Below are 13,161 nucleotides of genomic sequence, written 5' to 3'. Positions count from 1 at the left end.
CTTATGAGAATTAAATAAGATAATGTATATATTTATCTCTGTGCCTAAATCAGGCTAAGCAATCAAAAAAATTTTTTAAGATTTTATTTGTCAATGAGAGAGAGAAAGCACACAGGCAGAGGGAAAAGCAGGCTCCCCACTGAGCAAGGAGCCTGATGTGGAACTCGATCCCAGGACCCTGGGATCATGACTTGAGCCGAAGGCAGACACCCAACCAACTGAGCCACCCAGGCGTCCCAGTAATCAAGTATTTATGTTTATTGATATACTCTATGTGCTGACCATTAGCCTACACGCTGAGGATAAAAGAATAATTAAACAATGTTCCTATCCTTGAGGGACCTGGAGTTTAGTGGGACAGATAGACTCATATATCAATTATTACAACATAATGTGATAAGCACCAAAATAAGGGATTAATTAAATATGGCATTAGCTCAGGGAAAGGAATAACTGATTCTTGTAAGGAATATCAAAAACAGCTTAATAGGAAAGGATATTTATGCTGAGTTTTAAAGCGTGAGAAAGAGTTCGCCTGGCAGAAAATTAAAGTCATAGGAATAGAGGATGTTCTTCAGTCCATGGGCATCTTTATGTGTATCAGGTTTTCCTCCTTAATCATTGTAACACACCAGTATTAGAATAATAATTTTACTGCCATCTACCAGAAGACTGTCATAAAAAATATATAAACCTACAATGTCTAAAGTGTAAATGTGGCCCCCTGTGCAATACAAACCTGTACGATAGTGAAGGAACCGGTTTTCTTTTGAAAACCACCTTTAGGGGAACCTGGGTGGCTCAGTTGGTTAAGCATCGACTCTGGATTTCAGCTCAGGTCACGATCTCAGGGCCAGAAATGGAGCACTGTGTCTGGCTCTGTGCTCAGTGAGGCATCTGCTTAAGATTCCACCCCTTAAGGGGTGACTGGATGGCTCAGTGAGTTAAGCCTCTGTCTTCGGCTCAGGTCATGATCTCAGGATCCTGGTATCGAGCCCCGCATCAGGCTCTCTGTTCAGCAGGGAGCCCGCTTCCCCCCTCTCTCTGCCTCCCTCTCTGTCTGCTTGTGATCTCTCTCTGTCAAATAAATAAATAAAATCTTAAAAAAAAAAAAAAAAGATTCCACCCCTTAAAGATTCCACCCATCCTGCTCACCACCCCCTCTGCATGTGCGTGTGAGCACTCTCTATTTAAAATAAATAAATAAGTCCTGAAAGAAAGGAAGAAAACAACCTTCATGGCCACATAGGGTATCAGTAAAAGGGAAAGAGACAAGAAATTTGGGAGAGAGATGAGACCTAACAAAGGCAGGACAAAAGGAATGGAGAGGAAGAAGAAGAAACCATGATGGTAGACTTAATTTTCCGACTATATTTGGAGAATGACAAAGGAGTAAAGGCAGAAATAAATCAAGACTTCTAATTCGGAAATAGCCATTAACCACAATGAGAAATACAAAGAAAACATAATATGAAGTTAAATGGCAGATGAAGAAGGGATGATTTCTGATTGAAAAACAACTAGGTTAAGATACACAGGTCAAGGTAGGAAATATGGGCAGAAGGCTCAGGGAGAGGAATAGGCTGCATATATATATTTGAGAGGCATCAACACGTCAGAGAAGGTGAGGCAAAGAGAGAGCATGAGATCACCCAGAGAGGGAGAGCAGGGAATTATGGGCAGGGACATGACTAGGATCTTTGGGATGCCTCCAGAAACATATTGCTCAAGCCTCTAATACCCTCTCTTTGAGAAATGTGCTCTGTAGGCAAGGCAGCACTTATCAGGCCTCTGGACAAGCTCTGTGTCCAAAGGGAAGAAAAACGGAACAAGATTTTTAAAAATCAGAATTTCATTACCATCTGCAAAGAAAGGATAATGTAAAGGAGAGTGAGCAAATGAGTGCTGAGGAGGTGCAAAGTTACAGAAAATTCCACCAGTCAGCAAAGGGTTTGGAAACCACCCAACTGAAAAGGCGGAGAGGACTGATAAGAAAATAAGTGGGAGGGGACATTCCATTTTTAAAAGCAGGAGCGCCAGGGACACCCGGCTGAGCGCCAGGGACACCCAGCTGGCTCAGTCGGAAGAGCATGTGACTCCTGATCTCTGGGTCATGAGTTCATGTCCCAAGTTGGGTGTGGAGATTACTTAAACGAATAAAACTTAAAAAAAAAAAAAGAAAGAAAGAAAAGGCACAAGTGAAAACACAGATTTCAGCAATAAGCCATGGATGAGGGGTAGAAAGCAGACCTTGTTGGTTGACCCAGAGGAGCTGCCCCCAGAGAATCACCAAAAAATGGCAGAGGTATTGAAACACCAGGCTGAAAAGTTTCGACTTAATCTTATCAACAAGGAGACAACAGGCAAATTATTGAGCTGCCTACTGAAGTGAAACAACAGCTGTACGTAGGCAGATTGGAGTGGAGAAGTCTAGAGTCAGCGTCACAAGGCTGTCAACATAATGACCACAGTGAGGTCCAAAAGTTCAGCAGGTCTTTGTGAAGGAGTGGATACAAGAAGCAAGAAAAGTCAGGTGTAAACCTAAAACCTTAAACCTGGAGCCTCAAATGATGATGATACTACAGGCAAGTCCCACTTTTAAATGCTATGTGTTCAGAGGAGCATCAGTCTGCACTTGCTGGAAACTGATAAATGAGCAAGTAATGGGCTAAGAAGTGAAGTATGTCTTCATCAGGCTTTGGGAAATAAATCATGGTGACTGACTACTCACAGTAATAACAAAAGAAATGTGGAGAGAGCACAGTTTGAGAGCAGGGACAGGAAGCAATCTGATGGGTAGCTGAGAGCATGGCTGGCTGTTGCAGGATAATAGGAACTACCCTTCCTGCCCTATACACACACTCATTCCCACCAAAATTCTCAAGTTATGATGATGTTCCCATTTACCACTTCTTGAGAAGCTAAAGCAGTGACTGCACAATGCTTACACAACTAACCTTAAGCAACATTTTGGCCCATTTTATTAGCCTCCAGTTCCAATTTCTGGGAATGAAGCATTTTAGAATATGGGGAGTACATAATGATAGGTGCTCCTGAATCTTTAAAATAGTCCATCCAATAAAACTCCAAAAACTGCAAGTATTATGATAGAAGTCAAGCCCATTTTTTTGCTTACCAATGTATCTCCAGAACTTAATATTTGGCATGCAAGAATAATATATATTTGCAAGTAGTTCACCAAATGATAATCCTATTCAGGTTCTTGTCCCTTCCTTCTCTTTCCCCTGCTTTGGCTCCTCTTCCATGTGGTCCTTTGCTCCTCTCTTTGGGCAATCCTATCCTCACATCTATGAGGATAAATTCAAACTCTCTGTTTTCCAACTCCCTACTTTTCATTCCAGAGTTCCAGGGATTGGTCAGGAAAAAAGTCTGGTTATATCTTAAGGAACCAAAGTGATCTCATAAGCCACACAAGCCCAGCAATTTGATAACATGGAATTGTGCTGTCCAGTAGAACTTTTTGCAATAATGGAAGTGTTGTAAACCTGCATTGTCTAATAACGTAGCTAACAAGTGACTATCAAGCACCCAAAATGTAGCCAGGTCAATAGAGGAACTAAAGTTCTTGGATTTTTTTTAAACTTATATTTAAATAGCTACGTGTGGCTGATGGCTACCATGATATCCAACCCAGCCCCAGAAATTTGCCCAGCCTGATAAATCCCAAATTCCTCAGGCTTGAGGTGAAGACCCTCATACTCTAACCCCACAAAGGTTACTTATGTCACCGCCTACTTCCTTTCCTAGACCCCACCCTCCCCTTCCTCCAGACTTACATAATTTTTATGCGCAAAAACATCCCTCAAGCTATGAGGTACTGAGTCATGTCTCCCAAGTCATTCTTAATGAGGGCATTGGATCATATCCTTTCCCCCTTCCTAGAATCCCAAATCCTTCTCAATTTCCAAGTCCCGCCTCCTCCAGGGAGGCCTTCGCTGAACTGTCTTGTCTTCTCTATATCTTGCCATAGGGTGTGGTCAATTTATCTTCACAGTTCCCTGAGAACTCAAAGTGGATGTAATTCTACTCTCCAAATGAAATTAGAATCTCCTTGTAAACAGCTGGCATCACTACCCATCCACAGAGAAAACTCGGGTCTCTCTCTGATCTTTTTTCTGCCTGCGATGTGACCAAGGCTGGGGCTGGGGGTGGGGGGAGGAGGAGTGAGGGGCACGTGAGCGAACGTGAGGTGGGACGGCGACCAACGAGAGGGCCTCCGAAAAACGGCCCACGGGCGCTTGAGCAAAGTGAGACGCCTGGAGCCCAAGCACTGTAAAGCCAGGCCGGAAAAAAAGCCCAAAAAGCGTCATTCAAGGAACATCATTCAAGGGCAGTAACGGCCCCGCTCCAGAGCCCACAACTACGGTTTTCCACCCGGCAAGCAGAGGAGGTAGGCCGAGTACTGCCTTACCTCGAGACGGCGGACACAGACAAACCCAGGACTCTCTTCGAAGCCTCACCACTTCCGGCGCTGCGTGATGACGCCACGAGCAAGCCAGCGATCGACCAAAGATTGGCTGAAAGGGTCTCTTCCAATGCCCGGATCGGGAAGCGTCGGCCCCGATTGGTCCCTCCGGCGCCGAGGTCCTACTGCGGTTTCCCGCAGCGATCCCATTGGGGACGAGCACGACTTCTCTCTATACGAGAGCCTCTTCCCTACCACCTCTGTGTCTGAATCCGGAGAGGCTTCAGGCAACTATCCTCTCTGTGGCCGTTTCTAGGCAACTGTGCAGTGCCTTAGCACTCCCTTTGTTGGTAGACGCTCCCTACCTTTAAAGCCATCTTTTCCGCTGTAGAAAATAACCTGCTGTGGCATTGTTTTCCTGCCCTCTTTCAAAACTGTAAACGACTTTCTCTTTTCTCTAGGGAGAAATGTCTGGAAAACTGATAAGGTTGTTTTAATGCTGTCTTTACTAAACGAACTGGCTGACAAGCAGTTAGGGAGGAGAGAAGCAGCAGGCTGCTGGGATGAGATGGGTTTACCGATTTTTATAGCCATTCCGGGATCTTCCGTAAGAGTCATGTATTGCAGTTATTCGAAGGCATTTTGGCAGATAGAAGAATTCCTATTTTTGGGTGAAGGCATAGTTTATAAATTTTCTCTAAATAAAGACCGAACCTTAAGGAGTCAACATTTCTTGATCAAGACGGAATATTATTTCCTTTCATAGAAAAGCAGTTAATGGTATGATAGAGATACCAGAGCTATCAAAACAGGGTGAGAGAATCTTTCAGGAAACACACAAAAGAGACAGATGCAGGTTTATAATAGGGTCACACCAGGAAGTAGGGGGGCACAGGAAGCATGTTAGCGACCCCACAGCCCTCATGGTGGTGGAATGTGATTCACACTACTGAAGGTAAAATGAGATGGCTCTGGTCACCTGACCAGTTCCCTCAGAATTAAGCTTCTCTTAGCCTTTGCTAAGACCTGACCTGCCTTAGTGTGTCTCGCATTCAAAATTGGATTGGATTATTCTATTTGGATTATTTACTATATATTGTGCAAAATTGGACAGAATTTCCATGCCCAGCCTACTAGGTCTAGCCCTTTGTCTATAGCATATTACTGGCCAGAGAAACAGGGTCACATAGAATGAAGGCATGACAAACACTTAAGAATTTCACAGACCCCTGAACCAAAAATGTATCACAAACAGATGCATAGGAATTAATAGAGTTGTTTGTGCCATTATCTAATGTGGCCCCCAAAATATAATTCTTGGATCAGTAGCAGTAGCCTCACAACACCTAGGAACTCATTAGGAATGCAATTTCTAACTTTGCTGGGTGTGGCCCAGCAATCTGGTTTTATTTTTTTCTTTTTTAATATTTTATTTATTTATTTGAGCGAGAGAGAGAGAGACCATGAAAGGGAAGAGCTCAGAGGGAGAAGCAGACTGCCCCCCCACCCCCAGCAGGGAGCTGTTGTGGGACTCGATCCTGAGACTCCAGGATCATGACCTGAGCTGAAGGCCTTTGCTTAACCAACTGAGCCACCCAGGTGCCCTAGCAATCTGTTTTAATAAGCCCACCAGGTTATTGTGATGCATGATCAAGTTAGAGATTCAAGTTAGGAAGGAAAAGAGTTCAAGCTGTACATCATGATAAATGTGTTTTGTTGGCCTGCTCAGGGCTTTTGGGGGGTTCTACTTTTTCAAATTCAAAACAAATTATGTTTATTTGTGACAAAATACACATAAAACTTATAAACCATTTTTAAGTATACAGCTCCATAGTGTTAAGTATATCCACATTGTACTGTCTCTATCTCCAGAACGTTTAATCTTGCAAAACAAACTATGTGTTAATTTTCTATTTCCTCTTCCTCCAGCCCCTGACAACCACCAATTTACTTTCAGTTTCCATGAGTTTGACCACTCTAGATACTGCACATAAGTGAAATCATGTAATAGTTGTCTTTCTGTGACTGGCTTATTTCATTTAGCATAATGTCCTCCAATTTCATTACCTGTAATGTGTCAAAAACTTTCATTTTAAGGTTAAATAACACGCTATTGCATGTATATACCACACTTTGTTTAAAATTGATTTGTCTGTCAATGGATCTTTGGATTGCTCCCATCTTACTGCTATTATGAATAATGCTGCTATGAACATTATTGTGCAAATACCCCTTCAAGATCCTGTCTTTAATTCTTTTGGATATATACCCAAAAGTGGGACTGGTGGATCATATGATAATTCTATTTTTATATTTGAGGAACCACCTACTGTTTTCCATAGCAGCTGCATCATTTTACATTGGACACAAGGGTTCCAATTTCTCTACATCCTTGATAATACTTGTTATTTTCTGGTTTGGGGCTTGTTGCTGTTTTTAACAGCAGTCATCCTAATGGGTGTGAGGTGGTATCTCATTGAGGTCTTGATTTGCATTTCTTTAATGATTAGTAATGTTGAGCACTTTTTCATATTTTTGTTGGCATTTTGTATATTTTCTTTGGAGAAATGTCTGTTCAAATCATTTACCCATTTTTTTTTTATTTTGGGGCCCCCATTTTTAAATCAAGTTATTTTGTTGTTGTTGCATTGTAGAAGTTCTTTTTATATTCTAGATATTAATCCATTGTCAGATATATAATTTGCAAGTATTTCTTCCCATTTCATAGATTGCCTTTTATTCCATTAATTGTGCCCTTTGATGCACAGAGATTTTTAATTTTGGTGTTGTCCAATGATCTATTTTTACTTTAGCTGCCTGTGATTTTGCTATCATTTCCAAGAAATCATTAGAAGCTTTTCCCCAGTTTTATAGTTTTAGGTCTTATATTTGGATCTTTAATCCATGTGATCATTTTTTTATATGGTGTAAGGTAAGAGTCCAACGTCATCATTTTGCATGTGGATATCCAGTTTTCCTAACACCATCTGTTGAAAACATTGTATTTTCCCTATTGCATGGTCTTGAAATCTTTGTTGAAAATCATTTGACCATATATGCAAGGGTTTATTTCTGGCTTCTCTATTCAATTCGATCACTCTGTATATCTGCCCTTATACCATTACCACCTGTTTTGATTACTGTGGCTTCATAATAATTTCTGAAATCAGAGACTTCAAACTTTGCCCTTCTACAAGATTGTTTTGGCTATTCTTCTCAGGAGGTTTTAATTGTTTTTTAATTCCAATGGAAATTAGAAGATCTTATATGAAAATCAGGATTCTTGATCTTTTTTTAAAAAATCAATAAATCCAGCAAATTTTGGCAACAAATAGCCATTGTCAGTGACTGTCCTGTGCTCTCCAGGCTACTGTGTCCACCCACTAATTTATATAACCTGTCTGGTCCCTGAGGGCTCTTCTTTCTTTGAGACTTTGAGAATCCCAGTCTCAGGGAACAGTAGTTGGAGCCAGAGGACCAACCTGGGGAGACTTCAGTGATTAGGTCCAGAGATTAGCTCAGAAGGAAAAATACAGAATCCTAGGAGAGGGTAGAGCTAGGAAACTTCATTTTGTTTTTAGGGGTTTTTTGGGAGTGCAGAGGGTGGACAGGGTGACAGGAAGGTTGGGAGGACTGTGAGAAAAGACCTGTGTAAAAAAGGAAAATAAACAAAGCCCAGAAAGTTCAAAAGGAAACAGATAGGTGAAGGCTTGGGAGAAGAATATTCCAAATCTATGCTCTACACTGAAAAAGGAGCAATACACAAAAGCCCTACAGTGGACCTCAAGCACATTCTTTCAGGTATGATACAAGTCCTGTGGAGCTGAAAAGTCGACAGTGAAAGGAAATGGTGAGATCTGAGCAAGGGTCAGATAGTAAACCATTTAGGAACTGTATGTGGGTTCATCTTAAAGCCAATGAAAAAGCCCTGAGGATTTAACCCGGGGAATAATACTATTTGATTTTTGTTTCATTGGAGGCTGTGGCTGCTGTGAGGAAGAATGGATGGGTGGGGAAGGGCAAGAACAGAAAGGGTGAGAGCAGTTAGGTGTCTACTGATACAGTGCAAAGGATGTTGGCAGCCTGGACAAGAGACAAAAGGTAGATATTTTGGAGGCAGCATCAACTGGACAAGACATATTCTTCTCTGTAGGGAGACCTAGGTGGAATGCCAAATAATAAAAATCCCTTAATGGAGAAAGGAACAAAACCTAGTGAGCTATAAATTTAGGTGCATGTTTCATATGTTCCAAAATCTTCTCAGGTGGCTCAGTTAGTTCAGCAGTTGCCTTTAGCTCAGTTCATGATCCCAGGGTCCTGCTTCTCCCTCTGCCTGCTGCTCCCCCTGCTTATGCTTTCATGCTCTCTTTCTCTCTCCCTGACAAATAAACAAATAATCTTTAAAAAGAAAAAAAAAATCTCACTGTAGACACCCACAACTCTACCTGCAGTTTTCCTCTAGACCCAAAAGCCTTTCCCCAGTGCAAACACACCACAAATGAGGGGAATCTATGAGCCTGGGAGCATTTGAGAAATGATGTAAAGAAGTGGATGGGTAAACTTGTTTCCTCACCTCGGGGTGAAACAACTTTGAAGTCTGTATCACACGGTCTCCCAGAGGTTCTCTGGTAATGCTAAGCCTCAGTTGCCCTGAGTGGTAGCCCACACGTTGGTTTCCTTCCTACCCCAGCCTTGCTTCTCCACACCCTACAGGAGCTTCTTTGGATCATCTCCTAAATGACATACTGAAAGCCTTGCCTTAGTGTCTGTTTCTGGGGAAATTCAACCCAATAAACTCCTCCTGACTATTTTCTAAAGGTACCAATTTATTTCTCTTTTTAGATAAATTAATAATTCTTCCTGCTTCCCAACTTTTTAATGTCAAAGCACAGAGATTAAATCATATTCACAGAACACTGGGGTAAACTTATGAGGAACTAGATTTTTAAAAATTTATTACATTTTCGGGACGCCTGGGTGGCTCAGTTGGTTAAGCAGCTGCCTTCGGCTCAGGTCATGATCCCAGCGTCCTGGGATCGAGTCCCACATCGGGCTCCTTGCTCCGCAGGGAGCCTGCTTCTCCCTCTGACTCTGCCTTCCGCTCTGTCTGCCTGTGCTCGCTCTCGCTTGCTCTCTCTCTGACAAATAAATAAATAAAATCTTAAAAAAATAAAAAATAAAAAATAAAAAAAATAAAAATAAAAATTTATTACATTTTCTAATTAACTATGGTAAGAAAAATTAAAAACCGTATTTGGAAAAATAGTACTGATTTTGGCTAAATGTTCAAATAAAATATTTTAAAATTTTTCATTAGAAACTTGAGCATGTCTCTATGAATAATAATTTTTACTGTTTTTTTTTAAAGATTTATTTATTTGAGAGAGAGTATGTGTGTGCAAGTAGGGGGAAGGGCAGAGGGAGAGAGAGAATCTCACACAGACTCCACACTGAGCACAGAGATGGATGCAGGGCTCAATCCCACGACCCTGAAGTTATGACCTGAGCCAAAATCAAGAGTCACACACTTAACCAACTGAACCACTCAGGCAACCCTGTAAATATTACCTTTTTGACATTGGATTTCATAATGAAATAAAATACATATTTTCTGATTAAAATTTCTTAAGCATAATCTTTTAAAGTTCTTGGTCATCACACCTATAACTGGCAGACCAGTAGAGAAGTTCTGTCCTATACATCACAGTGTAAACATGCTAATGCATCCATAAACTAACTATACCCTATAATTTACTTTAAGTTGTTCCACCTATAATTTAAACCTTATTGTTTCCAACTCCTGCTTTTGGGACTGGTTAACTTCCTACTATGGGCTAATTTCAGGGCTTAACTCCCTCAAGTTTCTGAAATTTCCAAGAGTTCAGGAAATAGTCACCAAAATCCCAAATAGTGACATTCATCCCATTGATGGTTTATGTTAGAATTTTATTTCAATTCAGCAATTCTAATTTGCGTAAATCATAGATGTGCTGGTCTCTCCTTAAATTTCTTACAAACAGGGGTGCCTGAGTGGCTCAGTGGGTTCAGCCTCTGCCTTCAGCTCAGGTCGTGATCTCGGGGTCCTGGAATCGAGCCCCGCATCAGGCTCTCTGCTCAGCAGGGAGCCTGCTTCCCCCTTCTCTCTGCCTGCTTCTCTGTTTGCTTGTGATCTCTCTCTCTGTGTCAAATAAATAAATAAAATCTTTAAAAAAAAAGATTAAAAAAATTTTTCTTATAAACAGATTAAGAAAGTCACAGGAAGTTTTCACTTGCTCTGCCTTGCCGCCCACCATCTCTTCATTCCCAGCCTTGGACTAGCAATACTGAACTGCTTACCCTTAAATCCCTCTTCCCCAGTATTGAGATAGATGACTGTCTCTCCTTTTCTCCACTTACTTAATATTTTTGAGTACCTGCTATATGGTAGGTACAGTTTCAGTTATGAGGAATACAGAAATGAACAAAATAAATACCCCTTTTCAGTCTAGTGGAAGGAAAGCTGACAATAACACACAAAAGTATGTTACATGGTGATTTAAGTGTTATTTAAAAAATACAACTTACACCATGCTGATTAAAAGAATCCTACCCAAAAGCATTCATTCTGGGGTGCCTGGGTGGCTCAGTGGGTTAAAGCCTCTGCCTTTGGCTCAGGTCATGATCCCAGGGTCCTGGGATGGAGCCTGGCATCGGCATTGGGCTCTCTGCTCAGCAGGGAGCCTGCTTCCTCCTCTCTCTCTGCCTACTTGCGATCTCTATCTGTCACATAAATAAATAAACTCTTTAAAAAAAAAAGCATTCATTCTGATACCATTTATGTTACTTTCTAGAACAAGAAAAACTAATCTAAAATCTACAGTGGAAAAAAAATCATAACAGTACTTGCCTCTCTAAAAGCAGGACCAGGGATTGACTGAAAAATGCACTTGAAAGAACTTTCTTGGTGATGGTGATATTATGTATCTTGATAAGGGTTTGAGTGATATATGATATATGTGTTTGTCAAAACTCATCAAAATGGTACAGTTAAAACTTGTGCATTCATTTTTTTCTATCTAAACTTTACCTTAAAAACTTTAAACAAATATTGAACTGCAGTTAATTAGATGCAAGCTGAAGTGGTGAAACGCAAAATGTACTGATATCTGCACTTTATTGAATTGCATCTAAAAAATAGATGAACAGAGAGATGAAGAAAAATGAAATAGAGCAAGCAGAGTAAAACACCAGTTCTAGAATCTAGTAGTGGTTATATGGGATGAGCTAAGCCCTGACCCAACGGCAGTACTCAAATGCATTCCTGACATTCATGCTATTTTCTGGAATGTTCTTTACTCCCAAATTCACTCTTGCCCTTCCAATACATTCACAATGCATCTATAGAATATATTTCAAAACACAAATCTGACCATGTCACTCCCCTGATTAAATCCTTTCAAGGGTTGGGGCGCCTGGGTGGCTCAGTGAGTTAAGCCGCTGCCTTCGGCTCAGGTCATGATCTCAGGGTCCTGGGATCGAGCCCCGCATCGGGCTCTCTGCTCAGCAGGGAGCCTGCTTCCTCCTCTCTCTCTGCCTGCCTCTCTGCCTGCTTGTGGTCTCTCTCTGTCAAATAAATAAATAAAATCTTTAAAAAAAAAAAATCCTTTCAAGGGCCTCCACTGCTCATCCAATTAAGACCAAACTCACTGTTCTGTCTTATTTTTACAGAAGACCTAATCTCATCTACCACTCTCCCCTTGCCTATCAACATACCCAAACATAGGGGCTCTCTTTCAATTTCCTGAACCGCTTCAGTCAAGGTTCTTAAAAACTAGTAGAGTAAAAACTACTCCAGATAACTTAAAGATGTTGGGGCTGCCCTTGCTACCATTCCCAAACCATATGAATCCTGTACTATCCAGGCCCTCCACCTCATAATGACAGATGGTTAACTGTAACTCCCAGAACAGAAGGACCTGAGCTCTTCGCATTGTCAAAATCAGCTCTTCCCACTAGTAAAAGGGACAGTGGCTGTAGGAACCCACACAGACACATGCATCCCACATTTTCCAGTGTCTTGGCCTCCAGCCAGATGAAAGCAGAGAAGTTCTAGCTCTCCATTGGCTGATACATTTATTCATTCAGTCAACAAGTATTTCTGAGCAGCTTCAACTTGTCTGACATTCCTTTAGGTACTATGGCTACCACAGTGAACAAAAAGTTCCTGCTTGTAAAGAGCTTACAATCTAGTAAGGGGAGGGGAAGATCATAAAGAAGTATACAGGTCATGTGAGGATAAAGGCCATAAAGAGAAAGCAGTATAGAAAGTGATGAGGGTATTTTGTGTATTATGAAAGGCCTTTTTTGAGCACAGACCTAAAAGAAGAAGTCACATGGCTATCTAGGTGAAATGGGAACTCATTGAAGGATTTTAATCAGAGTAGTGACCCTTTTGTTGGAGCTCTGCCACCACCAACATATATTTAAGTGACATAGCTACTACGTTCTACTACTACTACTACATATATTTAAGTGATTTAGCTACTACATTCTCTCTCCCAGATTCCTGTCCTAAGTCTGGCAGTGCCATTGTTGTTGAAACAAGAATAAGGTAAGGTGACATATCAGAAAATGGAGAGAAAAATTGTGATAAAGACATTGCTGTGACCCTGTAGATAGAAAGTTGCACACAGAGACTAAGTTCTTGCTCTGAAGCACATTTACAAGGTCAGTGACATCAGGAATGAGAGGTGGTG

General features: G+C 41.2%; 1 protein-coding gene across 6 annotated transcripts in view; it reads right to left on the bottom strand.

Moving 5' to 3' along the window:
* The window catches only part of APTX (aprataxin), a 60,475-nt gene extending 55,893 nt beyond the window's left edge, over window positions 1-4,582 (bottom strand). For 5 of the 6 annotated variants that reach the window (XR_004277474.1, XR_004277475.1, XR_004277473.1 and 2 more), the window contains exon 1: window positions 4,433-4,511. The gene's annotated coding sequence lies outside the window, so the exon portion shown is untranslated. Of the gene's footprint in view, window positions 1-4,432 lie in introns of all 6 variants that reach the window. The other variant, XM_032307800.1, reaches the window with a different exon arrangement.
* Window positions 4,583-13,161: the final 8,579 nt, after the last annotated feature.

The sequence above is a fragment of the Mustela erminea genome, chromosome 12 (assembly GCF_009829155.1).
Source record: "Mustela erminea isolate mMusErm1 chromosome 12, mMusErm1.Pri, whole genome shotgun sequence".
Classification (NCBI taxonomy): Eukaryota; Metazoa; Chordata; class Mammalia; order Carnivora; family Mustelidae; genus Mustela; species Mustela erminea.
The sequence above is the reverse complement of the archived record's forward strand: the minus strand, read 5'-3'. Positions and strand labels throughout refer to the sequence as shown.